The sequence below is a fragment of the Pelophylax lessonae genome (genome assembly GCF_965119305.1).
Source record: "Pelophylax lessonae genome assembly, chromosome: 12".
NCBI classification, from domain to species: domain Eukaryota; kingdom Metazoa; phylum Chordata; class Amphibia; order Anura; family Ranidae; genus Pelophylax; species Pelophylax lessonae.
In genome coordinates, this window is record NC_138779.1 from 122161314 (window position 1) to 122178320 (window position 17007).

Below are 17007 nucleotides of genomic sequence, written 5' to 3' on the forward strand. Positions count from 1 at the left end.
CACATTATGATTGCTTATAGAAAAGAACTTAACTGCTATAAGCAATCATTTTACTGAATGAAACTGATTCAGTTGTTACATAGTTTGAGGTTGAAAAAAGACATCAGTGCATCCAGTTCAACCTATGATGTGTGTTACCCGGAAGATATGAGATTTAATTTACCTCAGACAATATTTGGGTTAAAAATGAGAGTTCTTTGACTATATATTCCTATTTTAATTGAACAACTATAGAGTGTATATACTCATATACCAACACAATACGACTGACACAAAGAGGACAAGCAATGTATACCTTAAACGTTCATAATTACCCTTCCCTTAAGTGTTTCATCCTGGTCTGCCATGCAAGAGAGGAAGTCCCTCTCCCCTCACCTACACTAATATAGAACCATATCGCATAGACTTGTATAGGGCTATTCTGATTGGTTCAGCTACCCTGCCCTGTTCCTCCCTCTGGGCGTATCTCATTCAGGATTGGACAACTTCCTCCTCGCCTAGCTTAGCATAATTCAGCCCCTTGCTAACCCTCCTCTCTGTTGGGGGGAGAACCTGTTAATTTACTTTGAAATTGAAAATTAAGATACAAGGTTCATCTCCGGGGCCCATTGTCCAACCCTTCAACCGATAGTCAATCCTCATTGCATATCTTAATGAGAGTTCTTTGATATGGAGGATTGAAATAAGGGCGGACGTGACGTGATCTATTCACCTTGTTTCACTGGCCCCAGGAAGTCTGGCTTACAGGTTGATACTATTTGGCATATCAACAGGCCCCCTCCTGGCGAACAGACTTGTTGAATGGGATTCATTTTATGTGTTTAAATGTGAATAGCAGGCTGGCCTTTCAAATGGACTTGTTAAACTGTATTCATACTACTGACTGTTTGTCTGTGTTACACAACTTACAAATCTACCCATCATAAAGCAAATATGAGTTTTGAAATCAAAAATGTGTACATTTATATTTACATTAATATTTACAATTACAAAATGGAGATTTATACATAAACTCATCGGGCAACAGTCTAATGGAGATTACACATAAACTAATAAGGCAACAATATGTGTGTGTGTTAGTACATTGTATACCCCTGTATGTTGTGGTCTTTAAGGTGCCCATCTAATAGTTTTTTAAACTATTGATGCTCCCTGCTTATACGACTGCTTGTGGAAGCGAATTCCACATCCTTACTGCTCTGACAGTGAAGAACCCCCTACATATTTTAAGGTTAAACCGTTTTTCCTCTAGTTTTAGTGAGTGGCCCCGTGTCTTATTGTATTCCCTTTCTCTAAAAAGTTTGTTCCTTATGCTAGGGTCCTCACCAGTACAGTATTTGTACATTGATATCATATCCCCCCTCAAGCGCCTCTTCTCCAGAGAGAATAAGTTCAATGCTTGTAGTCTTTCCTCATAGCCGATGCCCTCCATACCCCTAATTATTTTTGCTGCCCTTCTCTGGACACTCTCCAGTTCCAGCACATCCTTCCTGAGGACCGGTGCCCAGAACTGGACAGCATACTCCAGATGTGGCCGGACCAGAGTCTTGTAGAGTGGGAGAATAATCTCTATTTCTGGAGTGAATCCCCTTTTTTATACATCCCAGTATTCTGTTGGCTTTGCTTGCAGCGGCTTGGCATTGCATGCCACGCCTGTTGTCCACTAGGACCCCCAGGTCCTTTTCCATCAAAGATTCACCCAGAGGTTTCCCCCCCCCAGTGAGTAGCTTGCTTTCGTGTTTCTGACGCCCAAGTGCATTACTTTACATTTTTCAACATTAAACCTCATCTGCCATGTAGTTGCCCACCCCATTATTTTGTTCAGGTCCGCTTGTAAGATTTCCACATCCTGCATAGAAGATATTGGCATGCTTAGTTTAGTATCATCCGCAAATACCGAGATTGTGCTAGATATCCCCTCCTCTAGATCATTTATGAATAAATTAAACAAGATTGGTCCCAGGACAGAACCTTGGGGGACCCCACTTTCCACACCCGCCAAATCCGAGTGCTCCCCATTAATCACCACCCTCTGGACTCTCCCCTGGAGACAGTTCTCTATCCAGGTACTCACCCTATGGTCCATACCTACATTCCTTAGTTTGTACAGTAAGCGTTGGTGGGGAACAGTGTCAAAGGCCTTTGCAAAGTCCAGATACACCACATCCATAGGCTTACCTTTATCTAGGTGGCAGCTCACTTCATCGTAGAAGGTTAATAGATTGGTTTGGCAAGAACGATTTTTCATGAATCCATGCTGATTACTACTAATAATACTGTTTTCATTACTAAAGTCTTGTATATGGTCCCTTAACATCCCCTCCAAAATCTTGCAGACTACTGATTTTAGGCTGACCGGCCTATAGTTACCTGGGATATATCTCGGCCCTTTTTTAAATATTGGTACCAGGTTGGCTTTTTTCCAATCAGCTGGCACCATACCTGTCTGTAGACTATCCTTAAAGATCAAGAATAATGGTCTAGCAATCACCTGGCTGAGCTCTTTAAGAACCCTCGGGTGAAAGGCATCCGGTCCCGGTGATTTATTTATGTTAAGTTTCTCTAGTTTAGTTCTAAGTATCTTCGGTTAGCCATGGTGGTACTTCCTCAGGTGTATTATTTAGTTTAGCCTTACAAGCTGGGTTGGTGTAGTCCCCTGATTCTTTTGTGAAGACTGAAGAGAAGAAATGATTTAACACTTCCGCCTTTTCTCTGTCCTCTGTGGCCATATTTCCCTTGTCATTTTTTATGGGGCCAATGTGTTCTGGCCTTGCTTTCTTACTGTTTATATACTTAATGAATTTCTTGGGGTTCTTTTTACTCTCTTCCGCTATATGTCTCTCGTGTTCTATTTTAGCCACCTTGATTTCGTCTTTACATATCTTATTACACTCTTTGTAATGCTTGAATGCTGCCAATGACCCCTCAGTTTCGTATTTTTTGAAGGCTTTTTCTTTAGTATTAACCTCCCTGGCGGTATGATTCCTTTGGATTTTAGGTGCTGAAAGCAGTACCATTATTTTGCATGTAATTCTTGTGAATGAGCAGCGCAAACCAACTGTATACATTATATATATATATATATATATATATATATATATATATATATATATATATATAGTGTGTGTGTGTGTGTGTATATATATATATATATATATATATATATATATATATATATACATATATATTGTATACAGTTGGTTTGGGCTGCTCATTCACAAGAATTACATACACACATATACTGTATGTATATATGTATATATGTATATATATATATATATATATATATATATATATATATATATACATATACACACACACACACACAGACACACACACACACATATTTACATAAAAAGTACAGTAAAACCGCAGGAAAGGGCACTGGGGGGCAATGTAATGTGCATTTTTTTTATTTTGAATGGTATCAGTGTGTTTGGTGTGTTTTACATTTGAATTTGCCGCCGGTTCCATCCCCCGGCGGACGTCACGTCGCCGGAGACGGAAGCCGGGGCTTGGAGAAGATCGGGAGGAAGCTCCGCCGCCGCATACCGCCCGCATTCTTCGCTGGATCCCGGAGAAAAGGTAAGTAAAACCTCTACCAGGATCCAGCGATCTTCCTAGCGGTACCCCGAGTCTGGGTCGGGGTTACTGCTTTTGGCTCTAAAATCTAACCCAGAGTCACGCTCGGGAATACAGCTAGGAAGGTTAATATGCATTTTTATGTTGGAGTTTAGCCACCCAGGGTTTAGTTTTGCTCTTTTAAATGTATTTCCCTTTGGAATGCACTGGCCAATCCCTTTGTTTAGTATGCTCTTGAAGCACTCCCATTTTTCCTCCTTGTTCTTTGTTCCCAGGGTTCTATCCCATTTGATATTTTCTAGCAGAGAGCGCAGTTTTGGGAAATTGGCTCTTTTTAAATTCAGTGTCCTTATATTACCCTTGTGGTTCCCATTACTATGATAAATACTGAATCTAATTGACCTATGGTCACTGTTTCCTAAGTTGCCCCATATTTTTATATCCATGAGCAGGTCTGTATTGTTGGTAATCAGTAGGTCAAGTACCGCATTGTTTCTTGTCGGTGCGTTCACCAACTGACCCATAAAATTGTCCTGCAAAACATTTAGGAACTGCCGAGCCTTGGCTGAATGCACGGTTCCTTCTGCCCAGTCTATATCTGGATAATTAAAGTCCCCCATTATAATGACATTTCCCATCCTTGCTGCCAATCCTATCTGTAAAAGGAGATCCACCTCCCCCTCCTCCCTATGGTTGGGGGGCCTATAGCATACGCCCAATATTACCTTCCTCTTTAAGTTCTACCCATAGGGATTCTGCCTCGTCCATAGCTCCATTATAAATATCATCCCTCATATTTACCTGTACACTGTTCTTAATATACAGACAGACCCCTCCCCCTTTTTTACCTTCTCTATCCCTGCGATAAAAGGAATACCCCTGAATGGTCGCCATCCAATCATGAGAGCTGTCGAACCAAGTCTCTGTTATCCCCACAAAATCTAAGTCCTCCTCAAACATCAGTAGCTCCAGCTCTCCCATCTTGTTGGCCAGGCTTCTGGCATTGGTATACAAACCTCGCACACTAACGTTTCTGCTGTCTCCTGTCTGGTCAGTCAGTCAGTCCCCGCACGCCTCCAGTACTGTTCCCGCCGCATGGTGTCTGTAACGTTGCGTCTGCAGTCCCCCTTAAGTCACTGGCTTCTGTCCGAGTCTCCCTCAGCGGTTCCCCCTCTCCTCTCCACCTGGTGCTCTCCTCTGCCTCTAGTGGCCACAGGAAGCAATAGCAATGCCACAGAAAGCAATTATTGTTTATTATTATTATTATTGTTGTTGTGATTAGCTGTGATTGGCCAGCGCTATTTACATAGTACAGATGGGCTGTGATTGGCGCTGTCTGTACCATGTGATCACAATGATCAGTCACAGCCAACACCACAATTGTACACAATTGATGGCATGAAAGGAAGCCATCCATTGTTTACAACTGTCATGTGACCTGCTGAAATTTCGTCACAGCAGTCACATAGTACCGCCAGCGAGCTGGTACACTGGTCACTGGCTGTGTGCCGATGACAGATCGCCCTGTAGCGTCATTTATTTTTAGGCCGGGTGGAAACTGATTAAACTGATTAACCACTTCAGCTTTGGAAGGTTTTTTTCCCCCCTTCACGACCAGGCCATTTTTTGCGATATGGCACTGCGTTACTTTACCTGACAAAAAAAATAATTTATTTTTTACTTATCGTAAAATCCTTTTCTCTTAAGTTCATTGATGGATGCAGTCATCTGATCCATATCTGTAGGGTTATACTAGGACACTAGGCAGAAAAAAAGTTCTGGCTATGCCTATGGGCAGTCCCGGAGGGTACACCCCGTCTCTTTCTGCATAGGATGCCAGTTTTGTATCAAAGCAGTGTCAGAAAAGTAACACCAACCCAACTCAAAAAAAGAAGGGCGGGTACTGCGTCCGTCAATTAACTTGAGAAAATGATTTTACAGTAAGTCAAAAACCCAGTTTTCTCTATCGTTCATTGACGGACGCAGTCCTCTGATCCATATCAGTAGGGACATCCCAAAGCCATGCCATAAAATGAGGGGTGGGAACAGCAGAAAACAACAAGTCCCCAAGGCTAAACATAGCCAACCAGGCATCATAGGACTCATCAGAACAAAAGATGAGGCCCACCTGAAACAAACAGAAAACACCCTCAAGGAAGGCCAAAAGCCCTCCAGACAGCAGCCAGCAAACCTCTGCGGCCAAAAGAGGCATCTGCAGATGCCAGCACATCCACCTTATAAAATTTGGTAAAGGTGTGAACAGATGACCAGGTAACCATCTTGCAACCTGAAGCACAGACGCCTGTATGACGAAAAGCCCAGGAAACACTAGGCGCCTGAGTAGAAGGCGCCAAAAAAGGGAAAGGTAGGACCTGACCCTTAATTGAATAAGCATGCACCACTGTCTGTCCCATCCATCTGGAAACAGCACACGCAGGCAGCCCTGTTCCAGGGGCATCCGTGAGTACAGAGAACGAACCTGATTCACGAAAAGACTCAGTCGCCAAGTACACCTTGAGTGCCTGAACTATATCCAGACTATGCAATGCACAGTCCACAGGATATTTGGGCTTAGGACACAAAAACGGTAATACAATGTCCTCATTCAAGGCATTCTGAGGCAATCCGCCTGCCAATTTTTCACACCTGGAAGGGAACAGCGGAGAGAGATGAAAAAAAGGCACTCAGCCCAACGAAGAATGCCCGTTACCTCCAAGACCGCAAGGACACCCTTAGTGCTTCCGTAGTGAATCACATAAGCCACGGTCATGGCATAGTCCGATTGAATGCGCGCTGGACAACTGCAGTTGCCCGGTCCAGTGAACTAGGCAAGGCCGGATTGCTCTCAGCTCCAGGACATTGATCAGTAACTGGGATCCTCCAGGGACCATACACCCTAAGCAGAGAACCTGCCGAAGACTCCTCCCCACCCGGACAGGCTTGCATCCGCATTGACAATTGTACAGTAAAAAGGGGAGGATGGATTCCAGATCAAGACTCTCTGGTCAACCGACTCAGCCGTAACCGAATGTCCAGAGGGTTTGGATTCCAGTCCCATCTGAGAAGGATTGCCTTCTGGGGGATCCTTGAGCGAAAGGGACCGTCTTGAAAGACGACACCATCAATCCCAGCACTTGCATGCAGGTCCGAAAGGACAACCATGTGCTGGACAGTAACAGTTGAATGCAGTCTGAAGTTCCAAGAGTTGTTTCCCTGGAGGGAGAAGCACCCTGACTGAGGACGAGTCCAAAGTCAGGCCCAGATAGTCCAGTCACATGGAAGAGACCAGGGATGACTTTGGAAGGTTCAGAACCCACCCGAACTTCAGAGTTCACATGGTGACTTCCAAATTCATCGTCAGCACCGTAGGGGACTCCACATGGAGAAGCAGATCGGCCAGGAACCCCAAGACCAATACACCCTGCTGCCGCAACAGTGCCAGAACCAGAGCCAACGCCGTTGTGAAGACCCGAGGAGCAGAAGCGAGACCAAGAGTAATGCCACAAACTGATAGAGATCCTTCCCCATGGCATAAAACGGAGAACCCGTTGGTGTCCTGCAAATAACGGGATGTGAAGGTAGGCATCTTTGATGTCTATGGAGGCCAGAAATCCCCCTGATGTAGGGAAACCACCATCGCGCGAATCAATACCCCCTTGATTTTTTTTGAACAGCACGGAACCATCAAGGGCCAGTAGGTCAAGCCTTGTTGAACAATAGCCTGAACTGCCACAAAGAGCGCCTGCAAGCGATCCGGGGACAGCCGTACATTGGAAGGGAAAATCTTACCGGAAAAAGCGGATCGAAACTCGATCTAGCAACTGGATGGCATGACCTCCTGAACCCAGCTGCCTGGGATCCAGGCCAGCCGCAGATTCAAGAACCGGCAAAGACGTCCCCCTACCCCATGCATGGGTGAGGACGCACCTTCAGGCCGAGTAGGCCTTGTCCGCTGGTCTGAAAAAAAACGATCTCATGTTCGCCAGATCAGGGTTGTTTGGAACCACCCGAGGAAGTCTCAAAGGACTTTGCCACATCAACTGTCCCTGAGGGACGAAGAAACTGTTTGGGAGCCGAAAGGGAGGGACCCCGTCCGCGACGAAGGCCCTTACCCTTGTCAACCTGTGGAAGAAAAGCACTCTTCCCCTTGGGAGACCCTCATATAATGTCATCCAGGGCAGCGCCAAACAGGCGATCCCCCTGAAAAGGGAGATCCGTTAAGGCCGTCGTAGAAGTTTGATCCGCAGACCAACACTTCAGTCAAGTATACGCTGGACAACCACCGCCGAAAACCGACAGGTGAGCCAACAAAGGAGCCCGGCATCGCACACAAAGTTCAGCTCCTGCACCAGCTGGTCCAACAGCTCCCCCAGGGCAGGAGGAACTTGCTCCTCACCAAGTCACGGCGTTGGAACTCCACCCATCAGGCAGAGTCTGCGTGGCAAGGGCAATCAAACACGGTTCCCAGTGCAGACCCCGCCAGGGAGTACAGATTGCGGGCCACAGTCCGTGCCATCCTATCTCCCAGGTCCTTAAGGACAGGAATTCCTCCACTGCAACAACGGTAGTCCTACGCAGCCTGGAGACTGTTGGGTCCACATTAGGCAGTACAGTCCACTTTAACAGAGACTTCTCAAAAGGGCAATGTCTAGCAGCTGCGTAGGCACCCCAGGGAAACGTCGCAGACGGTCCCATCCTTCATGAGCATGCTAGCAAATTAAGCCGCTCAGGATGGCATGTGAATGCCAGATGACACCTGCACCCCCGGCGCGTCCTACAAATAGCAGTGAAACAACCCGTGCACCCACCAGCTCCTGTATCATGCGCGGCAGGGGAGGTAGAAATGTCATCCTCATTATCCGAGGAGACAGGGCGGGAGGTAACAGACCCAGCAAAGAGGCCAATGTCTGCGACGGCTGAGTCAGACTCAGAATCCGAGACATCAGATGAGGCAGGGGTAGGTAGAGAAACGTTTCAGCGCACCTCGCTCTCTCAAGGTCACCTCCACCTGGGACCCAAACGCTTCCAGAACCGCCGAAAATGCATTGATAGACAGTGGAGATCCGGAAGGCCCTGTGGCCCCCGTGAGGGGGTCAGGTGGGGACATATGGTCTGCAGGGTCCATGCAGGGTGCAAAAAACAGTCCCACCACGCTACAACGCCCCCCCCCCCCAAAGGTCAGGCAAGCCCTGAAAACCCGAATGAGAGAGAGAGAGAGAGACACCCCAGAACCCACTGTCCCAACATGCATTCCCAGGGCTGCACGTGTAACAAGCAAGATCTCCCATAAGGGAGTGAGCAAAGGAAACTGCCTAGGGTGGAGGGAGGGGCTCCACCCCACAGGAAACCCCTCCAGGCACTCCCACCTAGCTTCTCCAGCAGAGAATCAAAATGGCCAAAAACAGGTGTAGCAAGATGGCCACCGTCATAATAGCAGATAAAGGCTGCAAGAAAATGGGGGCCAGTGCGTCAACAAGGCCCACAGGGAGACACCCCCCCCCCCACCAGCCCTCCTACACCATCCTGCAGTAGGAAGCCCTGGAGGAACCGAACGATATGTGCCCCCCCCCCCCCCCACCTGGGAAGGGGAGGGGGGTTGCACAGCAGGACAGAGGGGAACCCAGGAGTGTAAGCTTTCGACCATCCCAGAAAGGGGCCCATGTCCACACCAAAATACGCCAGGGAATGGGGGGGGGGGTACTGGGAACACAGGCGGGTGCCATCTCCTGACAGGGCTCCTCTCCGCAGAAGTGGGGGGGGCTGTTGGCCAATAGGAACGCTGAGACCTAGGCCTAGACGTTTAACTCGCGGGACCAGTCTCTGTCCAGTGGGACTATGTCGCGGCTGACCTAACGCAGAGCTAAGGTCTGCATGCGCTCGCTGGCCAGGCAATGTATTAAATCGCATGGTAACAGGCAATGTATTAAAATGAAGTTCTACTGCGAGCTCCTGACGCGTATCGTCCGCACAGACATCATCAGAGGATATTGCTTGTGACGAGCAATATCCTCTGATGATGTCTGTGCGGACGATATGCGTCACGAGCTCGCAGTAGAACTTAATTTTAATACATTGCCTGTTACCATGCGATTCTTGTAAGTGCGATTCCTTTTATTTCATTAAAGGTTTTTCGCAACATTACGCTATGTGCACTCCTTTTTCTGGTTTTTATGTCATCTGGTCTTGAGACTTCCATCCCTCTGCCTACCACCTTATGAGCTGAAAACTACTTCCATGGTAATGATCGTAGGAGGAATCAGGATCACCTTGTAAAGCCTGAACAGGTCTGTTTGCTATATGGCAATTCAGACCCATTTGATCTGGTGAGAGCCCACTTTTACTGTTCACTTGGTGTTGGGATTCTTTTCATCACGTTTGGATTTATATATGTATACCAACATGATGGATCACTTCTTTGGGACTTTTATTTAAGCCCTATTTCAGTATTGGACTTTATTTCACAATATCCTATATATTTTATATGTTCAATTGTACACTTGTATATTATGTACACTCATTAGCGCTGCACTTTTTTCTTCCACTTGTTATTTTATAATTTGTTTATCAATTCTGTTGTGCTGGCAGCTTGACTTGATTTGGTACTAGCGCTTTCTAGACACTTTTTTACACGGATAAAAGGATCCTTGCCCCATTTGACAAGAATCTCCTGTTGCAAAAGTCTCGTGTGGGCCTGAGGATATGGTACGGCCTTGAAGAAGGACACCAACAGCACCTGCATAGATGACCTGAGAGACACCAGGTCGTAAGCCAACAGCAACAGAATCACTTCCCTTAACTTCTGTAACTTCACAGGAGGTAGAAATAAAATACCTTTGCCAAAGCTGAATCTGGGATCATCCCTAGATACTCCGTCCAGTCTGGTTGTTGGAACCAGGGCAGATTTCTAAAGGTTGAGATTCCAACCAAACTGCTTCAGAGTGTGAATGGTCACCTCCAAATCCCATTCCAATATCACAGACGAGACCGCTCGGAGAAGATCGTCCAGGTACCCCAGAATCGCTACTCCTCTCTGTCGTAGCAGAGCCAGGATAGGGGCTAACCCCTTGGTGAAAACCCTGGGAGCAGAGGCGAGACCAAATGGTAACACCACAAATCTAAAATGGTCCTTGCCCACCACGAAGCGGAGGAATTGTTGATGACCCTGGTAAATAGGGACATGGAGATAGGCATCCTTGATATTGATCAAGGCCAGCAGGTGCCCCTGATGCAAGAACGCCACCACTGACCGCAGGGACTCCATACGAAAATTTCTGGATGCACACAAAGCGGATCAGAGTTTTGAGATCCAAGATCGGATGCAATTTGCCCTCCTTCCGTGGAACGGTAAACAGGTTCAAATAGAATCCTCGAAAGCGTTCCTGATGAGGAACTGGTACAATCACGCCTTGTGACAGCATATCCTGAATCGCTTTCTGCAGCCCCGCAAGGCAGTCTGGGGACAGCTGAAGATTGGAGGGAGAAAAACGGAATTCTTGTAAAATCTTACCTGTAAAATTCCTTTCTCTGAGTCCTCCGACAGTCGCCGCCTCTTCATATTCGTCACATATGGGGTATTAGACTTTGCTCCGAAGGAGTAGCTAGGCAACAGAATATGTTAACATTAAAGCTTTTAACATATCCCACCCTCAAGGGGTGGTCCCCTCAGTCAATAACCTCCTACTTCCTGCAACCATATCTCAGTTTTAGTGGAATAGCAGTAGAGTATACAACCAAACCCCAAAAGAGGGGCGGGGGCGGCGACTGTCGGAGGACTCAGAGAAAGGAATTTTACAGGTAAGATTTTACAAAAATTCCGTTTTCTCTTGCGTCCTCCGACAGTCGCCGCCTCTTCATATTCGTCACATATGGGGACGTCCCAAAGCAGTGCAAACATGAGGGGTGGGAAACGCATCCGCGCCGAAAAGGCAACGCAGTCTTCGCATCAAAGAAAGGAACCTTACCAAAGGAAGGAAACCAGCTGGGCAACAGGAAAAAACAAGTGCTCAACAGGAGCAACAACCCAGGAAAAGACAAATAACCATGGGATAAAAAAACTTATCCCAACAGCCAAAGGTCCCCAACAAGGGACCCTAGGGAATAGCCGCACTAAGAACCTTGCGGCCAAAGGAAGCATCCGCCGATGCCTGAACATCTACTTTGTAGAATTTTGTAAAAGTGTGTACGGTCGACCAAGTCGCCGCCTTACACACCTGGGCTACAGAAGCCCCATGACGACAGGCCCAAGACGTACTCAGAGATCTAGTAGAGTGCGCCTTCACAGGCACAGGGGGAACCTTCCCCTGCAAGGCATAGGCCTGTTCAATTGTCTGCCTGATCCATTTGGCGATGGTAGAGGCCGACGCCGCCATGCCCTTCCGAGGACCCTCTGGAAGAACAAACAAGGAATCCGTCTTTCGAAAAGACTCAGTCGATTTAAGGTAAACCCTTATCGCCCGAACAACATCCAGAGAGTGTAATCTCACCTCCTTTGGATGTTTAGGCTTCGTGCACAACGAAGGCAAGACAATATCCTCATTAAGATGGAATTCCGAAACTCTTTTCGGAAGAAAAGAAGGATTAGGTCGCAAGACCACCTTATCCAAATGAACAACCAGATACGGAGACTTGCAGGACAAAGCTGCCAGCTCCGACACTCTGCGAGCCGAAGTGATCGCCACCAAAAAGGCGACCTTTTTGGACAACATAGACAACGAGATCTCCCTGATCTGTTCAAAAGGAGCACGTTGCAACACAGACAGAACGAGATTCAAGTCCCAAGGGGGCAAAGGATCCCTCCTAGGAGGAACCAGATGCCGCACACCCTGAACAAAAGTGCCAACCAAGGAGTTGGAAGCCACGGGACGTTGAAACAGAACGGCCAGCGCAGACACCTGACCCTTGATCGTAGCCAGCGCCAAACGCTGATCGACACCCGTTTGAAGGAAGGACAGCACTCGGGAAACCGAGTAAGTGCGGGGAGAAAATCCCCTGGACTCACACCAAGCAAAATAGGCCTTCCAAGTACGGTAATAAACCTTCCCTGAGGAAGACTTCCTCGCGTTGATCAAGGTATGAACGACCTCTGGGGAGAGACCCTTCTCCCTCAGGACCTCGGTCTCAACAGCCAGGCCGTCAAAGCCAGCGACTGTAAAGCAGGATGGTATATCGGTCCTTGAGACAGGAGATCGTCTCGAAGAGGCAGACGCCACGGGGCGTCGACCGCCAGATTCACGAGGTCTGCGTACCAGGACCGGCGAGGCCAGTCCGGTGCCACAAGAATCACCGTGCTGCGTTCCGAGTGTAACCTGCGAAGGAACCTGGACAGCAACTGAATCGGTGGAAACGCGTACATCAGCCTGTACTGATGCCACGGGGCCACTAACGCGTCCGACGCGTCTGCCCGAGGGTCGCGCGTCCTTGCCACGAACCTTCTCACCTTGTTGTTGAGACGAGACGCGAACAGGTCCACATCTGGAAGACCCCACTTCGCACACAACATCTGGAAGACAGTCGGGTGGGGAGACCACTCCCCCTGATCCAGGGTCTGGCGACTCAGATAGTCCGCCTGCCAGTTCTCCACCCCCGGAATGTGAACCGCCGTTATCGCCGGGACATGAGTCTCGGCCCAAGTCAGAATGTCGGCCACTTCTCGAGCCGCTCGGGCACTCCTGGTGCCCCCCTGGTGGTTGATGTAGGCCACCGCCGTGGCATTGTCCGTCTGCACCCGAACCGGGCAGCCCCGCAGCCGGTCCGTCCAGCGATGAAGACAGAGATTGATCGCACGCAATTCCAGAATGTTGATCGGAAGGGAGGACTCCCCCTCCGACCAAGTCCCCTGGGCGAACAGAACGCCCAGAACACCACCCCAGCCCGACAGGCTGGCATCCGTGGTGATTACCGTCCACGAGACAGGACGAAACGACTTGCCCCCGGACACCATCGGGGACTGGAGCCACCACAGAAGGGCTCTTCTGGTGCGATGACTCAACGAGATTGGAAGATCCAGAGACTGAGGTCGCCCGTCCCACATGGACAGGATCTCCGCTTGGAGACCCCGCGTGTGAAACTGGGCGAAGGGAATCGCCTCGAAAGCCGAGACCATCAATCCCAGACATCTCATGCACGTCCTTAGAGACGAGTGCAGCCGAGAGATAGGGAGACAAACAGTGTGAATAGAGGCAGGTTACACAGTCCCAGACTGACACCCCCCCCAGACAGACAGGTCCCCACATAAATACACTTACCTCACATGGCGTGGGGGACCCGCACAGGCGAACAAGCCGCTGCACATGAGGCAGGGAGAGTCGCATACAAGACGCACAGAATGGGGGTTAAGAAACCGCACAGCGTCCAGTGAGGTAGCCACCTCACCAATCATCCCTGCACCGAACAGGGATGGGTCGTTCACTGTGCCAGGAGCGTTACCTGGCTGAACGCTCGATGGCAGGCTGGGAAGCCACTGACCCACGACCTGCGACCAGGGGGATCAGCCCGAGACCCAGCCCGCATGATCCTCTTCATCCGAAGAACTAACTAACGCTGACAAAAAGAACAGCTAAGTAAAGTTTGAGAGAAAACTCAAACAAAAATTCAAAAAAGAAGAAAGAGTCTGGGGCAGAAAGCCCTAGCACAGAGAAAGCCAGCCACTCCTGACAAGCTAGACATTAAAACTGAGATATGGTTGCAGGAAGTAGGAGGGTATTGACTGAGGGGACCACCCCTTGAGGGTGGGATATGTTAAAAGCTTTAATGTTAACATATTCTGTTGCCTAGCTACTCCTTCGGAGCAAAGTCTAATACCCCATATGTGACGAATATGAAGAGGCGGCGACTGTCGGAGGACGTAAGAGAAAAAGGAATTTTTGTAAGAACTTACCGTCCTCTGACAGTCGCCGCCCACTCATTCAGTTTGCATGTCTGGGTATTAGCCTTCTCCACAGGAGTAAGCTAGGCAGAAGATTTTGTTAGAAATAATCACAAAACCTTTGTATGGACACACCTACAGGGGGCTGTCCTTCTGGTCAATACCCCCAGCTAGCCTCATTCCCAATTCAGTTTGGTAGCAAGCAGTACAGAGATCCATGAACCCCAAAAGAAGGGCGGGGGGGAGCGACTGTCAGAGGACTCAGAGAAAATAATTTTATGGTAAGTTCTTACAAAAATTCTATTTTCTCTTACGTCCTCTGACAGTCGCCGCCCACTCATTCAGTCTGCACGTCCCAAAGCAGTGTAGATGTGAGGGGTGGGAAAAATGCAAATGTCAAAGAGGCAACGCAGCACCCAGGTCAGAGAAAAGAATCTTTTCTGATCCAGAGAAAACTAGGCAACAAAAAAGCTCAACAGGAGCAAACCCAGGAAAACAAAACAAGAAAGAAGCCCCAACAGGAGGAGACAGGCAAAAAACTACCCCGTCTCCCCTAAGGCACTGCCACACTCAAAACTTTGCGGCCAAAAGAGGCATCCGCAGATGCCAATACATCAAGTTTGTAAAACCTTGTAAAGCTATGCACGGACGACCAGGTCGCCGCTTTGCACACCTGAGTCACCGACGCCTAAAGGTGGAAGGCCCAAGACGCACTAATCGCTCTGGTAGAGTGCGCTGTGACAGGGAAAGGTGGAACCTGATCCCTAATTGAATAGGCCTGCACAATCGTCTGTCTGATCCATTTTGAAATGGTTGCGCAGACGTAGCCGTACCCTTCCAAGGTCCCTCGGGAAGGACAAAAAGACAATGCGACTTCCGGAATGATTCAGTAGACGACAGGTAGACCCTGATCACCACATCCAAGGAATGCAGAGCAAACTCCTTAGGATGCTTAGGCTTCACACACAGCGAAGGCAACACAATGTCCTCATTCAGGGGGAAGTCTGAAACCACCTTTGGGAAGAAGGACTGATGAGGTCGCAAGACCACTTTATCCCTATGAACAACCAGGTAGGGGGAGCGGCAGGACAGAGCCGCCAACTCCGAAACCCTGCGAGCAGATGTGATCGCCACCAGAAAGGCAACTTTCCGTGACAGCACAGGCAGAGGAACCTCCCGGATGTTCTCAAAGGGACGACGTTGTAAAATGGACAGAAACAAATTCAGGTCCCAAAGGGGCAAGGGTGCCCTCCTCGGGGAAGCCAAATGACGCACCCCTTGAATAAAAGTGCGGATCAAGGAATTTGACGCCAAGGGACGCTGAAACAGAATGACCAGCGCGGACAACTGGCTCTTAATCGTGGTCAACGCCAGGTGCTGGTCCACACCGGTTTTCAGGAAAGCCAACCCCCTCACCACCGAAAAAGAACAGGGATGGAACCCCTGCAACTAACCAGGTGAAATAAGCCTTCCAGGTGCGATGATAAATCTTACCAGAGTAGGACCTCTCTCTCTCAAGACTTGGCTTTCAACAGCCACGCCATCAAAGCCAGCGACCGCAAAGAAGGATGGAAGATCGGCCCTTGAGACAGAAGATCGTCTTAGCGGAAGCCGCCAGGGGGGCTTGACGACCATTTGCACGATGTCTGCGTACCAAGACCGACGCGGCCAGTCTGGGGCCACCAGAATCCCCAATCTCGGTTCCAAGACCAACCTGTGGAGGAATCTGGACAACAAATGAATCGGGGGGGAAAGGCATAAATCAGTCGGTACCGATGGAGGCATCCGCCAGAGGGTCGCGCGTTCGTGCCATGAACCTTTCCACCTTGTTGTTGAGACGAGACGTGAACAGATCCACATCCGGGGATCCCCACCGCGCACACAGCATCTGAAAAAACCTCCGGGTGGAGGGACCATTCCCCTTGGTCCAGGGTCTGGCGACTCAGATAGTCCGCCTGCCAGTTCTCCACGCCTGGAATGTGAACTGCCGAAATCGCAGGGACCTGCATATCGGCCCAGGACAGAATCTCGGCCACTTCTTTGACCGACCTGGGCACTCCTGGTGCCCCCTTGGTGATTGATGTAAGCCACCGCAGTTGCGTTGTCCGTCTGTACACACTCTGGGCAGCCCCGAAGTCGATCCAACCCACGGAGCAAACAGAGCCTGATTGCCCACAGTTCCAAGACATTTATCGGCAGGGAGGATTCCCCCTCCGACCAAGTGCCCTGGGCACACAACTTGCCCAGAACGCCACCCCAGCCCGACAGGCTGGCATCCGTGGTGACCACAGTCCACAGCAACGGTCGGAAGGACTTGCCTTCCGTCAGAACCGGAGACTGGAGCCACCACAGGAGATCCAATCTCACTTGGGGGCTCAAAGAAATCCTCCTTTGCATGGACTGAGGATGTCTGTCCCACTTGACCAGAATCTCAGCTTGAAGAGATCGCGTGTGAAACTGCGCAAATGGGATCGCCTCGAAAGCCGACACCATCAAGTCTAGGGACCGCATGCAGGTTTGAAGCGAGGAGCACTCGTTGTCCCTGAGGGACCGGACATCGT

General features: G+C 49.1%; 1 protein-coding gene across 1 annotated transcript in view; it reads right to left on the reverse strand.

The window, feature by feature from the left end:
* ARHGEF12 (Rho guanine nucleotide exchange factor 12) overlaps nt 1-17007 on the reverse strand; it is a 506356-nt gene that overhangs the window by 270353 nt on the left and 218996 nt on the right. The window lies entirely within an intron of this gene.